Source organism: Delphinus delphis, chromosome 6 (genome assembly GCF_949987515.2).
Source record: "Delphinus delphis chromosome 6, mDelDel1.2, whole genome shotgun sequence".
In the NCBI taxonomy this organism is placed as follows: domain Eukaryota; kingdom Metazoa; phylum Chordata; class Mammalia; order Artiodactyla; family Delphinidae; genus Delphinus; species Delphinus delphis.
In genome coordinates this window covers 67677009-67700369 of record NC_082688.1, presented here as the reverse complement: position 1 = coordinate 67700369, position 23361 = coordinate 67677009, and the positions used below count along the sequence as shown (strand labels likewise).

The 23361-nt window shown below is 40.3% G+C and overlaps 1 protein-coding gene across 1 annotated transcript in view; it reads right to left on the bottom strand.

Moving 5' to 3' along the window:
- Positions 1-23361, bottom strand: part of ADAMTSL1 (ADAMTS like 1) — a 434468-nt gene that overhangs the window by 141498 nt on the left and 269609 nt on the right. The gene's annotated exons all lie outside the window — the stretch shown is intronic.

The window sequence follows — 23361 nt, the reverse complement described above, 5'->3', positions numbered from 1 at the left end:
TTGTTCCAGTACTTTTTTCCAATCTCTCAGGTCTTTAATATGCCCATAAAATTGGTAGATGGGAGTTTGGAGGCTGCCACTAGGGGGAGCAATACTTTTGGAGAGGCTTCCCATGCAGGACTCTCTAGGAAACATGACAAGGCAAAGGAAAGGGCTTGCTGGAGACTGAGGTTTGCTTTAGTCTCTCTATCTAGCCTGGCATCTAGGGAGAGAGATTCCTGGGGTAAAAAACATTTTCTTTGTATTTCAGGCATCAACTCTATTAATGTAACTTAATTTGTTGGTAGCTGACTTCTGTCAGCTTGAATTTAGGTTTCAAATTTGACAGGCCTGTTTTAGAATGCACAGGCACAGAAACATAGTGCTGCTTTCCAAACAAAACCAGAAAGATTTCTCGGGGTTGTTTTGGAATTTATGGAATTAGAGGATGAGGGGACGTGGATTGGGGCATAATTAAGACATACATAGCAAATAGTACTGTGGTCATATTAGGTATATTAATACTCTCTGCTTTTCTCCCATACCCACAATCCCTTTTGGTTTACTGGGCTAAAACTTACTGCTTTATTTCTTTGGTCATTATTTTTAGCTAGAAAATGAAAGCATAGTTTTGCTTTTCTCGTGGCCTTTACTTGTAAGCTTCTTTGTGACAGCTTGTCTTCTCAAGCATTCTACAAATTAAGGACAACTTGAGAGAATACAGATGATTGTTTTAGTTACACAAGTGAAGCCCTTGTTGTCCAAACGAGTAGGATATGGACAAAGTGCTCGTGGGCCAGTCCTACCAAGCACAAGCTCCTTGTGGTGGAATTCTCTCCTCTGCATTTGCAATGCATAGTCAGAAGGTACTCTTATTTGAAAAGGAGGCCGCTCTGGGTGTCTAGAGGAAAGGCTCTAGCAATCCTGTGTGTGGGGTGGCATGATGATGCCTTCTAAATCCTTGGCTCAACGGTAACACCACTGTCTTGTACAGGATCACCTCTCAAAGTCATGTCCACAACCAACCATGTGAAACTGCGGTAGAGGGGAAGGCTTCCCGACTTCAGTCAAGAGACATAGACTCACGTGGTGTTCTTGGGCAAGCCTTTCAGCTCTACGAGCCTCTAAGTTCCTTCTGCAAATTGAGGAAAACACCTCAGAGAGTTCTTGTGAGGATCAAATAAAGGAGTGAGCTTACTGTTTCTGAGGACCTATTTCTAAGAAACAGTGTCTTACTGTTTTCTAAGTAAAAAAGTATCAGCTTAAGCATCAGATACATCTAGTAAATTAGTAATTTTTGATGGTACAGGTGTGGGTAACCTACATTACCATCTTGAAAGTCCTCCTTGGAATTTCCAGTTGTCAGAGGAAAATTTCAAGCTCTGGACACAGAAATACCCATTTGTTACATCGGCCATGATGTACCATCTCAGGCCTCTTACCTTAACAAATCATTCTTAAACCCATTTTAGGTCTCAGCATACGACTAGAACCTAGAAATTATAGGTACATCCTTTCTTTTTAGAACAGTGTCTTCCTCATCTTTTCAAACTTATCTGTCCCACATCCCAACACAAACTTGTCTTTCCATTCAAGATGGCCTCTTTGACTCTCCTTATCATTAGTTTTGGACAGAGTTCATGTTCTTCCTCCTTCTGTTGATCCTTCCAAATTCTCCCCATCCCTTAAGAGTAAGTTCAAGTTCAACCTCCTGTTACCACAGTCCACAAGAATCCCTTCCTTTCCTGATCTACCAGAGCTGTTTTAAATTGTACTACAAAGCCTTTCCATTCTACATCTCATTCCTTCAGTTAGATTGTAAATGAATACTTCAAGGGCTGGGACACCTACTTCTTTTATAGTCCTCTCTTCAATATTCAGTATAGTGCTGGCATGCTGAATAAATACTTAATAAAGACTTATTTAGTGACCTCCAAAGCAATGGAGCTGAAAATGATCATTTTGACAATATAGCACACTGGATAAGAGCACAGACTCCAGAGTCACGGTGACTGGGTCCCAACCCCAGCTGTACCACATAGTAGCTTTGTAACCTTGGACCAGTAATTTACTTCTCAGTGACACAGTTTTCTCCTCTATAGAATGAGGAGAATTACTGCACCAACCTAGGGTTGTTGTGAATATTCTGCGTGAGTTCCGGTATTTCAAGAACATAGAAAAGTACTTGACATAGTAAATACTACAGAAGTGCAGGTTACTATTATTATTTGGTTGTTGTTGTCGACAACACCATCACCATCATCACTCACTCTTCATGTCTGAACCTATGTATTGTGGACGTTGTGAGGATCTGCTTTGACATGGGTAAATGACTGAGAAATGTAGCGTTTTCAAGAAAAAAAATGTAAGTTAGGGCCATGGCCAGGTGGTAAGGCATTTGCCCTGTGAGAGAGCAGGGCATGGGCCCCAGTGTGTTTACCTTGGTGGCAGCCCTGGAGATGGGAAAGAGGAGGAGAGGACTGAGGCCACATGGCACACTGGGTTGGCAACTGCCTCAGTTCCATTCTTGACTCAGGAATCTCGGAATAAGGACAACTAGTTATTTCCATAACTGTTTTAACACTATTAACCAAATACTGAAATCTTAGAACACTTAAAAGAAAAAAAGCCAGAATTCTGCAATTGCAAAAAAAGTACAGAAATAAGAGTAAAAGAATAAGAATTGGAAAAAAGTGCGCTTAGAAGTGAGTAAGTTAAGGGGTACTGTGCAAAGAACGTCAGCTCCCAACTCCTAGGGGGACATGTTAAGGTCTTTTCCTTACCCTGAAATGCAGATTTTTTTTTTTTTCTTTTTTCTGCTTAGGAATTCCTAAGATTAGGATAATCAAATCTACCACAAAGGGAGAGTGGGAACAGGTATCTAGTAGATAAGTGGACAAATTTTATTCTATCATGTTACTAGATTGACATTATCATCGCATTTTAGAGAGGACGCAAAAGCTCAGAGAAGTAGCTCACTCAGCTGGTGCACGGAATCAGGAATGGGGAATGACCTTTGACCTTTAAAAAAACTGACTCTATTCAAGCATCCGCTGGGGCCTAATAGGAAGGCCTGTGGTTTGGCTTCATTTTGGGTTGGGGGTAAGTTGTGCGAAGATTTGTAGTTACTCAGGGAAATGGACAGTCACTAACAAGAACATTATGGATTTTAAGTAGCTTGAAGCTGGAGGACAGAAAGAATGCTGTGAGAAGACGTCCTCCGCGAGGAAGAAGTTTTTTCCAAAACCAAAAAATATAGTAGCCCAGAGACTTGCAAGGGAGAGCTTTGTTTTGTACAGATATTTTAGGGAACAGATTTGAGGTTCATGAAGAGCTCTGTATCACCATTTGGTGAGGGCAACTTTGTTTTTAACCTTGGCTGTTCTTAATTTAATTGCAGCTAAAAGTTATTTAATGCTGGAAGCTCCATGACTGCTCCAGGTGGAAGTATAGAAAATACTTTTGGAATGGGAAAGGTCACCTAACCACACACTCTTAACCCTGTCCTAATACTTTCTGCCAAACCCTTCAGCTTCCTTCTCTTAAGAAAATCATAAAGTCTTGAATTTGCTAATATGAGTAGTTCCATCTGCCTGCTGGGTAATTCATTTCAAACTACAGACCTCTGCATGAAATGACTCTGACTGGATTTCCTATTTACCTTGAATAGAGATCACCAAACTCCAGTTGGCTGCCGCCTGCTTTTGTAAATAAAGTTTTATTGGCACGCGGCCACAGCAGATTAAGAACTTTCTATGGCTGCTTTTACGCTACGTTGGCAGAATTGAGTGGTTGAGGCAGAGACGGGATTGCCTGCAAAGCTAAAATGTTTACTATCCGGCCCTTTACAAGAAAAGTTTGCTGACCCTGACCTAGAACATGGAAGCACTTTCATTTCTGGTTTGTTTCAGGATCTTCCTCATTTGTATGAAAATGTTAACCACTTTTTCAGAACTGCTATTTGCTAGGACCACTTTGCTAGGAAGAATAAATTAACTGCTAGGGGGATCTTTTGAGACCCTCTAGCTTTTCAGACAGTGGCTGGTTGTCACTGATTGTCTCTGGTTGTCACTGACGTCCTCTAATGTTCTCTGCTGTCTGATTCATGCTAGCCATTTCTGTGACCTTGCATTGATCTTCTATACATTTTTTTTTTTTTTTGGCTAAGCTTATGTATTTACTGGGATGGCTCCTTTTTCTCTGACTTGCTATTCTTACACTTTTCAACAGGGAGAAACATTTGTCCTCCCCATTTCCTCTAGTTCTATAAAGGAAACAAGCCAAACCAAATTGAAATTGGTTTCTTCTTCCCTCCCTAACTGCCCAGCCTCCAGTTTTTATATTATCTACAAACTTGGAAACTGCATTTCACGTGCTTATGACTTTTACATATAGCATTATTCACAACTGTGGTTCTGAAATTGACCCTGGAGGTATTTTCCATCTGATTCTCTCCTCCATTCTAAGAAGTTTCCATTTGTGGATACTCTGCGTTGCCCAAGCGAAAGCCTTCCAAATACTCCTTAATTCATCTCCTACTCAACACCACTTTGGAACACCGTCCAGAGCTTTCTGGGAAGCCTAAACACTTAGAGCATACCGATTTCTCTGTCCTACCAGATCAGAAATGTCAGCAAAAAACTGTGAGTTTTAAGCATCCTCTCCTGTTGTCTGGATTTAGGCTGATGATTCTCAATCACACTGTGTTTTCCTAGACACCTTTCTAGTGCTATTCTTTGAGCAACTGCCCAGGGGTTCCTCAAAATAAGAGTAAAACTCCTAATTTTGTGACATCCTGGAAGATGGTGTGTTATACCGGTCTCACCTCTACGTGACAATTATACTGTCAAATGTGTATCCACTGTGTGCCAGGCGCTTTACAGATAATATTTCTGTTCTTCACTCCACTTTTCTGCAGGGTGGGTGTGATCATTTTAACTAATGAGAAAACCAAGGTTCAGAGAGGTTAGACTTATGTGGATACTACGTGGTAGAACTAAGATGCTGTGATTTTAGCCTTCCTGTCCTCCACCACTGTCGATTGTCCCCAGGGTTAACTGATATACCATTAGGTTGCTCCTCTTGACCAAGGGGGTGGGGGAGTGAGGTGGGTGCACCCAGACACACAATAGAAAGAAGGCAGGGACTAGCTTAGGGATTAAAAGGCAGAAACTCCATGGCATTAGCCTGTTCCCTAGGGTTCCATATAGATGGAATGGCACCTGTGAGCTGCTTCTCCATCCCTAAGAAGGAATCAGTATTTTCTTCCAAGTATCTAGTTTCATATTCTTCGTTATGTTCATCTGCATTACTTTGAAAAAACCCATAACTTTTAGGAAAGCCTTGTTTAAATGCTTTAAGACTTCTACCAGCTGAGCTATGGGGAATATGTGACTACCAGCTCACTCTTGGACCAAAGGTGTTGCGTAGCAAGCAGGGACTTCCCTGCCCTATTGTGGGGGCGATCAGCAGTGTTTAGATCCTTCTCAGAGGATAGGATCAATCTTCATGCAGCTTTCCTTCCCAGTTTGGTAACCCAGCTCCCTGTGGCAATTTTGGAAAATCTGACTTTTCTGTAAAGAAGTTAGCAGTGTCCTTGCAGGTGTTGTTTCTGGAGTTTGGATTCCAATGTAGGAATACTGAACATATATATTTGTCCATAATGACATGAGCCTCCTGGTATTAGATGTGGGGAAGAGTTATCTACAAGATTCTTCAACTAGGGTTGACCCCTCTCCAAATGCAAATTCAGCTTTTGCCTGAATCTCAGCTCAAAATGTGGTGAGGAGTAGAAGGGCCCAGGAAGTGTTCAGTATTTATCAGAGTGGCCAGAAAGCAAGAAACAGTTCAGCTTCATCTTGTTTGTGGTTGAGGTATCTAAGCACACACATACACTGGCCACCAACACTGTAAACATACACGGTTAGAGACACAAACACAGATGTGACAATTATAATGTTTATGAGCGCCTGTTATGTGCCGAGCACTGTGCATCTTTACAGCTGGGGGTGTATAGGTAAAGGTAGAGTGACCAAGAGAAGACAAGGCTCTCCCTGAAACAGATGTGCCACAATAAAAACAAAAGCCTGACAAATTGGAAGCCAGCCGGCTAGAAGACAGCATGTTAATTTATGCTAGGTCTAGCTGACCCCAATGGCTTCTTTCTAAAATACTGGCAAGTCCATGTATTCAACTAAGGTTAAAATCAATACAAAGAAACAGGGTCCCTGGAGCCAGACTGAATCTAACATCTCTGTGCTTCAATTTGTAAACATTTGTAAAATTGGGATAGTAACCTCAAAGGGTTATTGTAAGAATAAATGGACACCTGTAAAATACTTAGAACAGCTTATAGCTCAAAGCAAGTGCTCAATAAATGTTAGTGATGATGGTGATGATGATGAGGATTTATCCCTTGGCCTGGATGTAACGGGAGACAGGATACCATAAGATATCTACTCTCGCACTTATTCACACTATAGCAGTACTTTGCAAATTGTACAGTTGTATGCCCCAGAACCTTGGGGTTCCTGAAACTTCTCAAGGGGAGAACACGTGGGCAAGGTAGAAATGTTAAGCTGGGAATGGGTATCACTGTGGAACTCTGCCATAACTGCATGTTAGAGACTGGAAGTCCAGATTATGCAAAACCATGCAGACTGCTGTCTCCAGCCATTAGGAAACCTCCCTCCTCATCACTGGCATCCATCATTCTTTTCTTCCTTCCTTCATTCATCAGTTCATCATCTGTCTAGTGTCTATTATGTTCTTGGAATTGTGGAGAAAATAAGATACATTCTTAAACACTGGCCTTTGAAGAAGAGTAACATAATCCAGAAGGTAATATAGAGAAACAAATAACTAATTCTAACACACAATGGTAGGGCAGAGATAGAGTATTACGCACAGGGTACCATGTGGGTTGCAGAGTGGGCCATCTGACCCAGCCTTGCAGGGAAGGTTTCCTGTCAGGAAGGATAGGATTAGATAGACAAAGTGGGTTGGAAGTTCCCAGGCAAATTTGTAAATAGCAAGTAACTGGGTACCTCGGAAGGGCAGAGCTCAGTGGGGTGAAGTGAGGGGATTTGGTAAGAGATGAAGCAAGAGAGGCAGGCAGATATCAGACGATAAAAGGCATTGTATATCATGCTAGGGCATTTGGAACTTATCCTCAAGTGCTAGCTGGACATGAAAAGAATTTTAAGCCTGTGAGCAGCATGGACAATTTTGAAAGAAAGATGCTCTGGCAGTAGCATGTCAAACGATCTGGGGCAGAAGTCACACACTTTTTCTGTAAAGGGACATATAGCAAATAGTTTAGGCTTTCAGGGCCTCCTATGGTCTCTGTTGTATATTCTAGTTTTTATTTGTTTTAATAACCCTTTAAAAATGAAAAGTCGAAACTTGCACAAGCCTCTTAGATAGCCTCATCCACCAGAGGGCAGACAGCAGAAGCAAGAAGAACTACAGTCCTGCAGCCTGTGGAACAAAAACCACTTTCACAGAAAGACAGACAAGTGAAAAGGCAGTGGGCTATGTACCAGATGAAGGAACAAGATAAAAACCCAGAAAAACAACTTAATGGAGATAGGCAACCTTCCAGAAAAAGAATTCAGAATAATGATAGTGAAGATAATCCAGGACCTCGGAAAAAGAATGGAGGCAAAGGTCAATAAGATGCAAGAAATGTTTAACAAAGACCTAGAAGAATCAAAGAACAAACAAACAGAGATGAACAATACAATAACTGAAATGAAACTACACTAGAAGGAATCAATAGCAGAATAACTGAGGCAGAAGAACAGATAAGTGACCTGGAAGACAGAATGGTGGAATTCACTGCTGCAGAACAGAATAAAGAAAAAAGAATGAAAAGAAATGAAGATGAAGACAGTCTAAGAGACCTCTGGGACAACATTAAACACAACAACATTCTCATTATAGGGGTCCCAGAAGGAAAAGAGAGAGAGAAAGGACCCGAGAAAATATTTGAAGAGATTAGAGTCGAAAACTTCCCTAACTTGGTAAAGGAAACAGCCACCCAAGTCCAGGAAGTGCAGCGAGTCCCATTCAGGATAAACCCAAGGAGAAACATACTGAGACACATAGTAATCAAATAGGCAAAAATTAAAGACAAAGAAAAATTATTGAAATCAGCAAGGGAAAAACAACAAATAACATACAAGGGAACTCCCATAAGGTTAACAGCTGATTTCTCAGCAGAAACTCTACAAGCCAGAAGGGAGTGGCATGATATACTTAAAGTGATGAAAGGGAAGAACCTACATCCAAGATTACTCTACCCGGCAAAGATCTCATTCAGATTTGATGGAGAAATCAAAAGCTTTACAGACAAGTGAAAGCTAAGAGAATTCAGCACCACAAAACCAGCTCTATGACAAATGCTAAAGGAACATCTCTAAGTGGGAAACACAAGAGAAGAAAAGGACCTACAAAAACAAACTCAAGACAATTAAGAAAATGGTAATAGGAACATACATATCGATCACTACCTTAAACGTGAATGGATTAAATGCTCCAACCAAAAGACACAGGCTTGCTGCATGGATACAAAAACAAGACCCATATATATGCTGTCTACAAGAGACCCACTTCAGACCTAGGGACACATACAGATTGAAAGTGGGGGGATGGAAAAAGATATTCCATGCAAATGGAAATCAAAGGAAAGCTGGAGTAGCTATACTCATATCAGATAAAATAGACTTTAAAATAAAGAATGTTACAAGAGACAAGGAAGGACACTACATAATAATCAAGGGATCAATCCAAGAAGAAGATATAACAATTATAAATATATATGCCCCAAGATAGGAGCGCCTCAATACATAAGGCAACTGCTAACAGTTATAAAAGAGGACATCGACAGTAACACAATAATAGTGCGGGACGTTAACACCTCATTTACACCAATGGACAGATCATCCAAGATGAAATAAATAAGGAAACAGAAGCTTTAAATGACACAATAGACCAGATAGATTTAATTGATATTTATAGGACATTCCATCCAAAAACAGCAGATTACACTTTCTTCTCAAGTGCTCATGGAACATTCTCCAGGATAGATCACACCTTGGGTCACAAAACAAGCCTCAGTAAATTTAAGAAAATTGAAATCATATCAAGCACCTTTTCTGACCACAATGCTATGAGTCTAGAAATGAATTACAGGGAAAAACCATAAAAAACACAAACACATGGAGGCTAAACAATACATTACTAAATAACCAAGAGATCACTGAAGAATTCAAAGAGGAAATCAAAAAATACCTAAAGACAAATGACAATGAAAACATGACGATCCAAAACCTATGGGATGTAGCAAAAGCAGTTCTAAGTGGGAAGTTTATAGCAATACAATCCTACCTCAAGAAAGAAGAAAAATCTCAAGTAAACAATCTAAGCTTACACCTAAAGGAACTAGAGAAAGAAGAACAAACAAAACCCAAAGTTAGCAGAAGGAAGGAAATCATAAACATCAGAGCAGAAATAAATGAAAGAGATCAAAGAAAACAATAGCAAAGATCAATAAAACTAAAAGTTGGTTCTTTGAGAAGAAAAACAAAATTAATAAACCATTAGCCAGACTCATCAAGAAAAAGAGGGAGAGGACTCAAATCAACAAAATTAGAAATGAAAAAGGAGAAGTTACAACAGACACCGCAGAAATACAAAGCATCCTAAGAGACTACTACAAGCAACTCTATGCCAATATAATGGACAACCTGGAAAAAATGGACAAATTCTTAGAAAGGTATAACCTTCCAAGACTGAAGCAGGAAGAAATAGAAAATATGAACAGACCAATCACAAGTAATTAAATTGAAACTGTGATTAAAAGTCTTCCAACAAACAGAAGTCCAGGACCAGATGGCTTCACAGGTGAATTCTATCAAACATTTAGAGAAGAGCTAACACCCATCCTTCTCAAATTCTTCTCAAAAAGTTGCAGTGGAAGGAACACTCCCAAACTCATTCTATGAGGCCACCATCACCTTGATACCAAAACCAGACAAGGATGTCACAGAGAAAGAAAACTACAGGCCAATATCACTGATGAACATAGATGCAAAAATCCTCAATAAAATACTAGCAAAAAGAATCCAACAACACATTAAAAGAATCATACACCGTGATCAAGTGGGCTTTATCCCAGGGATGCAAGGATTCTTCAATATACACAAATCAATCAATGTTATACACTATATTAACCACGTGAAGAATAAAAACCATATTATCATTTCAACAGATGCAGAAAAAGCTTTTGATAAAATTCAACACCCAGATGATTATATGCGGAGATCAGGGAAGATGGCAGAAGAGTAAGACACTGAGATCACCTTCCACCCCACAGATACACCAGTAATACATCTACACGTGGACCAACTCCTACTGAACACACAGGCAGAAGACCTCAGACCTCCCAAAAGGCAAGAAAGTCCCCATGTACCTGGGTAGGGTAAAAGAAAAAGAGAATAAACAGAGACTAAAGAATAGGGACGGGACCTGCACCAGTAGGAGGGAGCTGTGAAGGAGGAAAAGTTTCCACACTAGGAAGCCCCTTCGCGGGCTGAGACTGCAGGTGGTGGAGGGGGAAAGCTTCGGAGCCGCGGAGGAGAGCACAGCAACAGGGGTGCAGAAGGCAAAGCGGAGAGATTCACGCACAGGGGATCGGTGCCGACCGGCACTCACCAGCCCGAGAGGCTTGTCTGCTCACCCGCCGGGGCAGGCGGGGCTGGGAGCTGAGGCTCGGGCCTCGGTCGGAGGCAGGAAGAGGACTGGGGTTGGCAGCGTGAACACAGCCTGCAGGGGATAGTGCGCCACGGCTAGATGGGAGGGAGTGTGGGGAAAAGTGTGGACCTGCCAAAGAGGCAAGAGACTTTTTCTTCCCTCTTTGTTTCCTGGTGCGAGAGGAGAAGGGATTAAGAACGCTGTTTAAAGGAGGTGCAGACATGGGTGCGAGCCGCGGCTAACACACGGTCCCCAGAGACGGGCATGAGACGCTAAGACTGCTGCTGCTGCTACCAGGAAGCCTGTGTGCGAGCACAGGTCACTATCGACACCTCCCCTCTCAGGAGCCTGTGCAGCCCGCCACTGCCAGGGTCCCGGGATCCAGGGACAACTTCCCCGGGAGAACACACGGTGCGCCTCAGGCTGGTGCAACGTCACAATGGCCTCTGCCGCCGAAGGCTCGCCCCGCACTACGTGCCCCCACCCCCACCCGGCCTGAGTGAGTCAGAGTTCACGAAGCAGCTGCTCCTTTAACCGCGTCCTGTCTGAGCGAAGAACAGACGCCCTCCGGTGACCTACACGCAGAGGCAGTGCCAAATCCAAAGCTGAGCCGCGGGAGCTGTGCGAAGAAAGAAGAGAAAGGGAAATTCCTCCCAGCAGCCTCAGAAGCAGCGGATTAAAGCTCCACAATCAACTTGATGTACCCTGCATCTGTGGAATACCTGAATAGACAACGAGTCATCCCAAATTGAGGAGGTGGACTTTGAAAGCAAGATTTATGATTTTTTCCCCTTTTCCCCTTTTTGTGAGTGTGTATGTGTATGCTTCTGTGTGAGATTTTGTATGTATAGCTTTGCTTCCACCATTTGTCCTAGGGTTCTATCCGTCCGTTTTTTTGTTCTTTAAAAAAATTTTTTTCTTAATAATTATTTTTAATTTTAATTATTTTATTTTATTTTATCTTCTTTCTTTCTTTCCTTCCTTCCCTCCTTCCTCCCTCCTTTCCTTCTTCCTTCATTCCTTCCTTTCTCCCTTTCTACTTTTTCTCACTTTTGTTCTGAACCATGTGGATGAAAGGCTCTTGGTGCTGCAGCCAGGAGTTAGTGCTGGGTCCCTGAGGTGGGAGAGCCAACTTTAGGACACTGGTCCACAAGAGACCTCCCAGCTCCACATAATATCAAACGGCAAAAATCTCCCAGAGATCTCCATCTCAACACCAGCACCCAGCTTCACTCAAAGACCAGCAAGGTACAGTGCTGGACACCCTATACCAAACAACCAGCAAGACAGGAACACAACCCCACCCATTAGCAGAGAGGCTGCCTAAAATCATAATAAGGTCACAGACACCCCAAAACACTCCCCCAGACGTGGACCTGCCCACCAGAAAGACAAGATCCAGCCTCATCCACCAGAACACAGGCACTAGTCCCCTCCACCAGGAAGCCTACACAACGGCAACTACAAACCTGCAGCCTGCAAAAAGGAGACCCCAAACACAGTAAGATAAGCAAAATGAGAAGACAGAAAAACACACAGCAGATGAAAGAGCAAGATAAAAACCTACCAGACCTAACAAATGAAGAGGAAATAGGCAGTCTACCTGAAAAAGAATTCAGAATAATGATAGTAAAGATGATCCAAAATCTTGGAAACAGAATAGAGAAAATGCAAGAAACACTTAACAAGGACCTAGAAAAACTAAAGATGAAACAAGCAATGGGGAACAACACAATAAGTGAAACTAAAAATACTCTAGATGGGATCAATAGCAGAATAACTGAGGCAGAAGAATGGATAAGTGACCTGGAAGATAAAATAGTGGAAATAACTACTGCAGAGCAGAATAAAGAAAAAAGAATGAAAAGAACTGAGGACAGTCTCAGAGACCTCTGGGACAACATTAAACGCACCAACATTAGAATTATAGGGGTTCCAGAAGAAGAAGAGAAAAAGAAAGGGACTGAGAAAATATTTGAAGAGATTACAGTTGAAAACTTCCCTAATATGGGAAAGGAAATAGTTAATCAAGTCCAGGGAGCACAGAGAGTCCCATACAGGATAAACCCAAAGAGAAATATGCCAAGACACATATTAATCAAACTGTCAAAAATTAAATACAAGGAAAACATATTAAAAGCAGCAAAGGAAAACCAACAAATAACACACAAGGGAATCCCCATAAGGTTAACAGCTGATCTTTCAGCACAAACTCTGCAAGCCAGAAGGGACTGGCAGGACATATTTAAAGTGATGAAGGAGAAAAACCTGCAACCAAGATTACTCTACCCAGCAAGGATCTCATTCAGATTTGATGGAGAAATTAAAACCTTTACAGACAAGCAAAAGCTGAGAGGGTTCAGCACCACCAAACCAGCTTTACAACAAATGCTAAAGGAACTTCTCTAGTCAAGAAACACAAGAAAGGAAAAGACCTACAATAACGAACCCAAAACAATTAAGAAAATGGGAATAGGAACATACATATTGATAATTACCTTAAATGTCAATGGACTAAATGCTCCGACCAAAAGACACAGATTGGCTCAATGGATACAAAAACAAGACCCATATATATGCTCTCTACAAGAAACCCACTTCAGACCTAGAGACACATACAGACTGAAAGTAAGGGGATGGAAAAAGATATTCTATGCAAATGGAAGCCAAAAGAAAGCTGGACTGGCAATTCTCATATCAGACAAAATAGACTTTAAAATAAAGACTTTTACAAGAGAAAAAGGACACTACATAATGATCAAGGGATTGATCCAAGAAGAAGATATAACAATTGTAAATATTTATGCACCCAATATAGGAGCACCTCAATACATAAGGAAAATACTAACAGCAATAAAAGGGGAAATCAACAGTAACACATTCATAGTAGGGGACTTTAACACCCCACTTTCACCAATGGACAGATCATCCAAAATGAAAATATATAAGGAAACACAAGCTTTAAATGATACATTAAACAAGATGGACTTAATTGATATTTATAGGACATTCCATCCAAAAACAACAGAATACACATTTTTCTCAAGTGCTCATGGAACATTCTCCAGGATAGATCATATCTTGGGGCACAAATCAAGCCTCAGTAAATTTAAGAAAATTTAAATTGTATCAAGTATCTTTTCCGACCACAATGCTATGAGACTAGATATCAATTTCAGGAAAAGATCTGTAAAAAACACGAACACATGGAGGCTAAACAATACACTACTTAATAACAAAGTGATCACTGAAGAAATCAGAGAGGAAATAAAAAAATACCTAGAGAAAAATGACAATGGAGACACAACAACCCAAAACCTATGGTATGTAGCAAAAACAGTTCTAAAAGGGAAGTTTATAGCAATACAATCCTAACTTAAGAAACAGGATACATCTCAAATAAACAACCTAACCTTGCACCTAAAGCAATTAGAGAAAGAAGAGCAAAAAACCCCCAAAGTTAGCAGAAGGAAAGAAATCATAAAAATCAGATCAGAAATAAATGAAAAAGAAATGAAGTAAACAATAGCAAAAATCAATAAAAATAAAAGCTGGTTCTTTGAGAAGATAAACAAAATTGATAAACCATTAGCCAGACTCATCCAGAAAAAAAGGGAGAAGACTCAAATCAATAGAATTAGAAATGAAAAAGGAGAAGTAACAACTGGCACTGCAGAAATACAAAAGATGATGAGAGATTAGTACAAGCAACTCTATGCCAATGAAATGGACAACCTGGAAGAAATAGACAAATTCTTAGAAATGCATAACCTGCCAAGACTGAATCAGGAAGAAATAGAAAATATGAACATACCAATCACAAGCACTGAAATTGAAACTGATTAAAAGTCTTCCAACAAACAAAAGCCCAGGACCAGATGGCTTCACAGGCGAATTCTATCAAACATTTAGAGAAGAGCTAACACCTATCCTTCTCAAATGCTTCCAAAATATAGCAGAGGGAGGAACACTCCCTAACTCATTCTACGAGGCCACCATCACCTTGATACCAAAACCAGACAAGGATGTCACAAAGAAGGAAAACTACAGGCCAATATCACTGATGAACATAGATGCAAAAATCCTCAACAAAATACTAGCAAACAGAATCCAACAGCACATTAAAAGGATCATACACCATGAACAACTGGGGTTTATTCCAGGAATGCAAGGATTCTTCAATATACGCAAAACAATCAACGTGATACACCGTATTAACAAACTGAAGGAGAAAAACCATACGATCATCTCAATAGATGCAGAGAAAGCTTTCGACAAAATTCAACACCCATTTATGATAAAAACCCTGCAGAAAGTAGGCATAGAGGGAACTTTCCTCAACATAATAAAGGCCATATATGACAAACCCACAGCCAACAGCATCCTCAAGTGAAAAACTGAAAGCATTTCCACTAAGATCAGGAAAAAGACAAGGTTGACCACTCTCACCACTCTTATTCAACATAGTTTGGCAAGTTTTAGCCACAGCAATCAGAGAAGAAAAGGAAATAAAAGGAATCCAAATCGGAAAAAAGAAGTAAAGCTGTCACTGTTTACAGATGACATGGTACTATACATAGAGAATGCTAAAGATGCTATAAGAAAATGACTAGAGGTAATCAATGAATTTGGTAAAGTAGCAGGATACAAAATCAATGCACAGAAATCTCTGGCATTCCTATACACTAATGATGAAAAATCTGAAGGTGAAATCAAGAAAACACTCCCACTTACCAATGCAACAAAAAGAATAAAATATCTAGGAATAAACCTACCTAAGGAGACAAAAGACCTCTATGCAGAAAATTATAAGACACTGATGAAAGAAATTAAAGATGATACAAATAGATGGAGAGATATACCATGTTCTTGGACTGGAAGAATCAACATTGTGAAAATGACTATACTACCCAAAGCAATCTACAGATTCAATGCAATCCCTATCAAACTACCAATGGCATTTTTCACAGAACTAGAACAAAAAGTTTCACAATTTGTATGGAAACACAAAAGACCCCGAATAGCCAAAGCAATCTTGAGAATGAAAAACGGAGCTGGAGGAATCAGGCTCCCTGACTTCAGACTATACTACAAAGCTACAGTAATCAAGACAGTATGGTACTGGCACAAAAACAGAAAGATAGATCAATGGAACAGGATACAAAGCCCAGAGATAAACCCATGCACATATGGTCATCTTACCTTTGATAAAGGAGGCAGGAATGTACAGTGGAGAAAGGACAGCCTCTTCAATAAGTGGTGCTGGGAAAACTGGACAGCTACATGTAAAAGTATGAGATTAGATCACTCCCTAACACCATACACAAAAATAAGCTCCAAATGGATTAAAAACCTAAATGTAAGACCAGAAACTATCAAACTCTTAGAGGAAAACATAGGCAGAACAGTCTATGACATAAATCACAGCAAGATCCTTTTTGACCCACCTCCTAGAGAAATGGAAATAAAAACAAAAATAAACAAATGGGACCTAATGAAACTTCAAAGCTTTTGCACAGCAAAGGAAACCATAAACAAGACCAAAAGACAACCCTCAGAATGGGAGAAAATATTTGCAAATAAAGCAACTGACAAAGGATTAATCTCCAAAATTTATAAACAGTCCATGCAGCTCAGTAACAAAAACACAAACAACCCTATCCAAAAATGGGCAGAAGACCTAAACAGACATTTCTCCAAAGAAGATATACAGACTGCCAACAAACACATGAAAGAATGCTCAACATCATTAATCATTAGAGAAATGCAAATTAAAAGTACAATGAGATATCACCTCAAACCAGTCAGAATGGCCATCATCAAAAAATCTACGAACAATAAATGCTGGAGAGGATGTGGAGAAAAGGGAACACTCTGGCACTGCTGGTGGGAACATGAATTGGTACAGCCACTATGGAGGTTCCTTAAAAAACTACAAATAGAACTACCATATGACCCAGCAATCCCACTACTGGGCATATACCCTGAGAAAACCAAAATTCAAAAAGAGTCATGTACCAAAATGTTCATTGCAGCTCTATTTACAATAGCCCAGAGATAGAAACAACCTAAGTGTCCATCATCGGATGAATGGATAAAGAAGATGTGGCACATATATACAATGGAATATTACTCAGCCATAAAAGAAATGAAATTGAGCTATTTGTAATGAGGTGGATAGACCTAGAGTCTGTCATACAGAGTGAAGTAAGTCAGAGAGAGAAAGACAAATACCGTATGCTAACACATATATATGGAATTTAAGAAAAACAAATGTCATGAAGAACCTAGGAGTAAGACAGGAATAAAGACACAGACCTAGTAGAGAATGGACTTGAGGATATGGGGAGGGGGAAGGGTAAGCTGGGACGAAGTGAGAGAGTGGCATGGACATATATACACTACCAAACGTAAAATAGATAGCTAGTGGGAAGCAGCTACATAGCACAGGGAGATCAGCTCGGTGCTTTGTGACCATCTAGAGGGGTGGGACAGGGAGGGTGGGAGGGAGGGAGATGCAAGAGGGAAGAGATATGGGAACATATGTATGTGTATAACTGATTCACTTTGTTATAAAGCAGAAACTATCACAACAATGTAAACTAATTATACTCCAATAAAGATGTAAAAAAAAAAAGAAAAGGAAATGATTATATGCAAAACAGTCTGCCAAAGTGTGGTATAAAATGCCTGGCATACCATAACCTGTTCTATTCCATTAATCATGACTCAGCCCCTAGATTAGTGACCTTCAAAAAAAAAATTCAACACCCATTTATGATAAAAACTCTCCAGAAAGTGGGCATGGAGGGAACCTACCTCAACATAATAAAGGCCATATATGACAAACCCACAGCCAACATCATTTTCAATGGTGAAAAACTGAAATCATTTCCTCTAAGATCAGGAACAAGACAAGGATGCCCACTCTCGCCACTATTATTCAACAAAGTTTTGGAAGTCCTAGCCATAAGAATCGGAGAAGAAAAAGAAATAAAGGGAATCCAAATCAGAAAAGAAGAAGTAAAACTGTCACTGTTTGAAGATGACATGATACTATATATAAAGAATCCTAAAGATGCCACCAGAAAACTACTGGAGCTAATCAATGCATTTGGTAAAGTTGCAGGATACAAAATTAATGCACAGAAATCTCTTACATTCCTACATCCTAATGATGAAAAATCTGAAAAAGAAATTAAGGAGACACTCCCATTTGCCATTGCAACAAAAAGAAAATACCTAGGAATAAACCTACCTAGGGAGACAAAAGTCCTGTATGCAGAAAAGTATAAGGCACTGATGAAAGAAATTAAAGATGACACCAACAGATGGAGATATATACCATGTTCTTGGACTGGAAGAATCAATATTGTGAAAATGACTATACTACCCAAAGCAATCTACAGGTTCAATGCAATCCCTATCAAATTACCAATGGCAGTTTTTATAGAACTAGAACAAAAAATTTCACAATTGGTATGGAAACATAAAAGACCCCGAATAGCCAAAGCAGTCTTGAGGGAAAAAAACAGAGGTGGAGGAATCGGACTCCCTGACTTCAGACTATACTACAATGCTACAGTAATCAAGACAATATGGTACTGGCACAAATACAGAAATATAAATCAATGGAACAAGATAGAAAGCCCAGAGGTAAACCCACGCACCTATGGTCAACTAATCTATGACAAAGGAGTCAAGGATATACAATGGAGAAAAGACAGTCTCTTCAATAAGTGGTGCTGGGAAAACTGGACAGCTCCATGTAAAAGAATGAAATTAGAACGCTCCCTAACACCATACACAAAAATAAACTCAAGACGGATTCGAGACCTAAATGTAAGCCTGGACAGCATAAAACTCTTAGAGGAAAACATAGGAAGAACACTCTTTGACATAAATCACAGCAAGATCTTTTTTGATCCACCTCCTAGAGTAATGGAAATAAAAACAAAAATAAACAAATGGGACCTAATGAAACTTCAAAGCTTTTGCACAGCAAAGGAAACCATAAACAAGACGAAAAGACACCCTCTCAGAATGGGAGAAAATATTTGCAAACGAATTAACGGACAAAGGATTAATCTCCAAAATATATAAACAACTCATGAAGCTCAATATTAAAAAAAAAAAAAAAGCAACCCAATCCAAAAATGGCAGAAGCCCTAAATAGACATTTCTCCAAGGAAGACATACAAATGGCCAAGAAGCACATGAAAAGCTGCTCAACATCACTAATTATTAGAGAAATGCAAATCAAAACTACAATCAGGTATCACGTCACACCAGTTAGAATGGGCATCATCAGAAAATCTACAAACAACAAATGCTGGAGAGGGTGTGGAGAAAAGGGAACCCTCTTGCACCGTTGGTGGGAATGTAAATTGATACAGCCACTATAGAGAACAGTATGGAGGTTCCTTAAAAAACTAAAAATAGAATTACCATATGATCCAGCAATCCCACTACTGGGCATATACCCTGAGAAAACCATAATTCAAAAAGACGCATGCAACCCAATGTTCATTGCAGCACTATTTACAATAGCCAGGTCATGGAAGCAACCTAAATGCCCACCGACAGACGAATGGATAAAGAAGATGTGGTACATATATACAATGGAATATTACTCAGCCATAAAAAGGAATAAAATTAGGTCCTTTGTACAGACGTGGATGGATGTAGAGATTGTCATACAGAGTGAAGTGAGAAAGGGAAAAACAAATATCGTATATTAACACATATATGTGGAACCTACAAAAATTGTACAGATGAACTGGTTTGCAGGGCAGAAATTGAGACACAGATGTAGAGAAGAAACGTATGGACACCAAGGGGGGAAAGCTGCGGTGGGGTGGTGGTGGTGGTGTGATGAATTGGTTGATTGGGCTTGACATGTATACACTGATGTGTATAAAATGGATGACTAATTTAAAAAATAAATAAAAAAAATTTAGGTGCATCATTTAAAAAAATGCAAAAGCCATTCTTTTAATAACCCTTTAAATAACCTGGGCTCATATCCCAGCTCCACCACTTATTAAGTGTGATGAAGTTAATCAAAGAGCTCTGGGATCAATTTCAATGGCTCTTTTAATAATCTTTTAAAAGCCATTCTTAGTAATACCTTTAAAAAAATGTAAAGCCACTGGCTGTAATTTGCCAGCCCCTGGTCTCGAGAAGGCAAATATAGGGTTAGGAGGCTTCTGCAATCACGCAGAGCTGACAAAGGTAAACCAAGTACAGGCAGTGAGAGCAGAGACCAGTGGAGGGTGAAAGAGCGACTGAAGAGCGTGAACAATCTAGAAATACAGGCAGACCTCGTTTAATCGTGCTTCGCTTTCTTGTGCTTCGCAGATACTGCATTTTTTTTATAAACTGAAGATTTGAGGCAACCCCACATGGAGCAAATCTATTGGTGCCATTTTTCCAATAGCATTTGCTCACTTCGTGTCTCTGTGTCACGTTTTGGTAATTTTTGCAATGTTTCAAACTTTTTCCTCATCCTTATATTTGTTACGGTGATATAGGATCAGTGATCTTTGATGTTACTACTGTGACTTGCTGAAGGCTCAGATGATGGTTAGCATTTTTAGCAAGAAAGTATTTTTAGATTAAGGTATATAGATTGGTTTTTAAGACACAGTGCTATCACATAGTTAACACTCTACAGTACAGAGTAAACATAACTTTTATATGTACTGGGAAACCAAAAAAAAAAAAATTGACTTGCTTTATTGTAATACCTGCTTTACCATGGTGATCTGGAACTGAACCCACAATATCTCCAAGGTATGCCTGTATTTTGGCTTGGAAAGTTGGATGGTTGGGGGTACTCTTTACTGAGATAAGGATTCAGGAGTTTCGTTTTAGAGCTATTGATTGACCTTTTCGTGGGGCATCTGGGTTAGGATGCCTCGTACACAACTGTACATCTGAGTCAGGAGAGAGATGTGCTCTGTACTAGATACAGGAGAATCATCAGCATACAGAGGAGTCCTGGAGCCACGGGACCACTAGTGTATACAGAGTGAGGCTCCTAAGGGGGGTAGCTAAGAGGTGAGCAGAGGAAGAGGAATTCACAGAGATGCTGAGAAAGAATAACCAGAGAAGTAAGAAGCAAGCCAAGTGTGTGTGGTTTCTAAAGCAGCAAGAAAGTGTTTTTCGGAAGAAGGGCTCAGCCTGCGTAGAATGCTGCTGAGAGCTCAGAGTAGATAAGGCATGTTTTGAGAGACAACTTTCTTCTTTTTCAACAAACAAGAAATAACTTTTTGGGGGGGTGGGGAGGGAGCTTTACTCAAGAGGAGTGTATGTTATATGTTACATGCGGTCTTAGAATGTGAGGTGGGCAAATAGGAGCAACTCCATAATGAACTGAGTGGAAATATTAGGCAGGATTTAAAAAACTCATAATTAACCACCTTGGAGGGGGGACCTAAAGTAGCCTTCTACATGTAAAATATTTCTAGGTTATAAACTGGCAGTAGAGGGCTATAAGAGCAATGTTTTCAAACCACTCAGGTGCCAGTAATGCACTAGGACCGTGGAGTGAGGCTAGAATACTTGTCTTCTGGTGGCTTTTGCAGGCAGCAATATGGTGGAACCAGTCAATTACAGATCCACACGAACTACATGGACTCAGCAATGAAAGCAAAGGGAAAACAAAGCAGAGTTCTCTTGTTTTCTCAATCAACTGGCACACAGCCCTGAAAAGTACTTCCTAACTCACCCCCCATGGCTATGCTGCAAAGTCCAGTCCTGCGTCTTTGTTCTCTGGATGAACAAGGTAGCCACACTTAGTTATCTTAACCTCTAGCCATCCAGAATTTTTCCAGAAAATTGGCAGATTTGGAGTCTGTTAGCTTCCACCATGTCTGCTCCCTCCACACATGGGCATTTCGTGGTCTCTCTCAAATCTCAGGCTCAGGGTGAATGTGAGTATGTGGGTTGGTGGGAATCTGGGAAGGAGGCACGGGGATGGGAGAGTGCTTGGAATTCCTAAGTGTCATTTAGGCATGGAGTTCTGTCTGTCTCTACCACATCTTTTAACAGAACAAACAGAAGTGCCTAATTCGACTCTGAGGTTAACCTTCCCCCATTTTTCTCTCTCAGCTCTTCTAAAAGGTGGTCCTTGAACCACCGATCTCAGAGCCACCTGTAGTGCTTGTTAAAATGCAAATGACAGAAAGAAAATGTGGTGCATATATACAATGGAATATTACTCAGCCATTAAAAAGAATGAAATAATGCCATTGCAGCAACATGGATGGACCTGGAGATTATCATACTAAGTGAAGTAACTCAGAGAAAGAAATATCATATGATATCACTTATATGCAGAATGTAAAAAAAGAAGATACAAAGGAACTTATTTACAAAACAGAAACAGACTCATAGACTTAGAGAACGAACTTATGGTTACCAGTGGGGAAGGGTGGGGGGTAGGGATAGATTGGGAGTTTGGGATTGACATAAACACACTGATTTATTTAAAATAGATAACCAACAAGGAGCTACTGTATAGCACAGGGAACTCTGCTCAATAGTCTGTAATAACCTAAATGGGAAAAGAACTTGAAAAAGAGTAGATACATATATAGGTATAACTGAATCACTTTGTGGTACACCTGAAACTAACACAACATTGTTAATCAACTATACTCCAATATAAAAAATAAATAAATAAATAAAGTTGAGTTTGGATTTAGTGCAAAAAAATGCAAATGATGGGACCCTACTGTAGAAAGAGTTTCTGGGGTAGGGTAGGATGTGGGTGTCTCCATTTCTAACAAGTTCCTGGCAATTATTATGCACACTGAATTTGGGAACCCCTCCTCTATCCCCTTTTTATTTTTTATTATTATTTTTAAAAATTTATTTATTTATTTCTGGCTGCATTGGGTCTTTGTCACTGCGTGTGGGCTTTCTCTAGTTGCGGTGAGTGGGGGCTACTCTTCGTTGTGGTGCACCATCTTCTCATTGTGGTGGCTTCTCTGGTTGCGGAGCATGGGCTCTAGGTGCGCGGGTTTCAGTAGTTGTGGCTCGCAGGCTCTAGAGCGCAGGCTCAGTAGCTGTGGCGCATGGGCTTAGTTGCTCCGCGGCATGTGGGATCTTCCCAGACTAGGGCTCGAACCTGTGTTCCCTGCATTGGCAGGTGGATTCTTAACCACTGTGCAACCAGAGAATCCCGTATCTCCTTTTTAAAGTTTAGAATTTTTAAGAGAAGTAGTGTGACCATTGGAGTTTAAAAAAAACCTTGAGGCTCAAAAGTTACTGTATCCTCTATTAGCCTTTCAGTGTATCTTAGTTTCTGAAGAGCAGGGACCTCTCCTTATTTATGATCTCACTTTCTGGCACTCATCACTGTACCCAATGCCCAAGAGATACTTGGGGAGTTGAAGGGATGATTGCAAAGGGCCCCTTATAGCCCCCCAGCTTCTACTCATGCTCCTCTGAGATACACTCACCACAAAGTAGCCAGTGTGCATCTATAAAAATGGAAATTAGATCATTTGACATTCCTGATTAATACCCTCCAAAATCTCCCTGTGGTGCTCAGACTAAAACCTCAGCTCCACATCCTGGTCTCTGGTTGACCCCATGGCTTCATCCCATATCACCTCT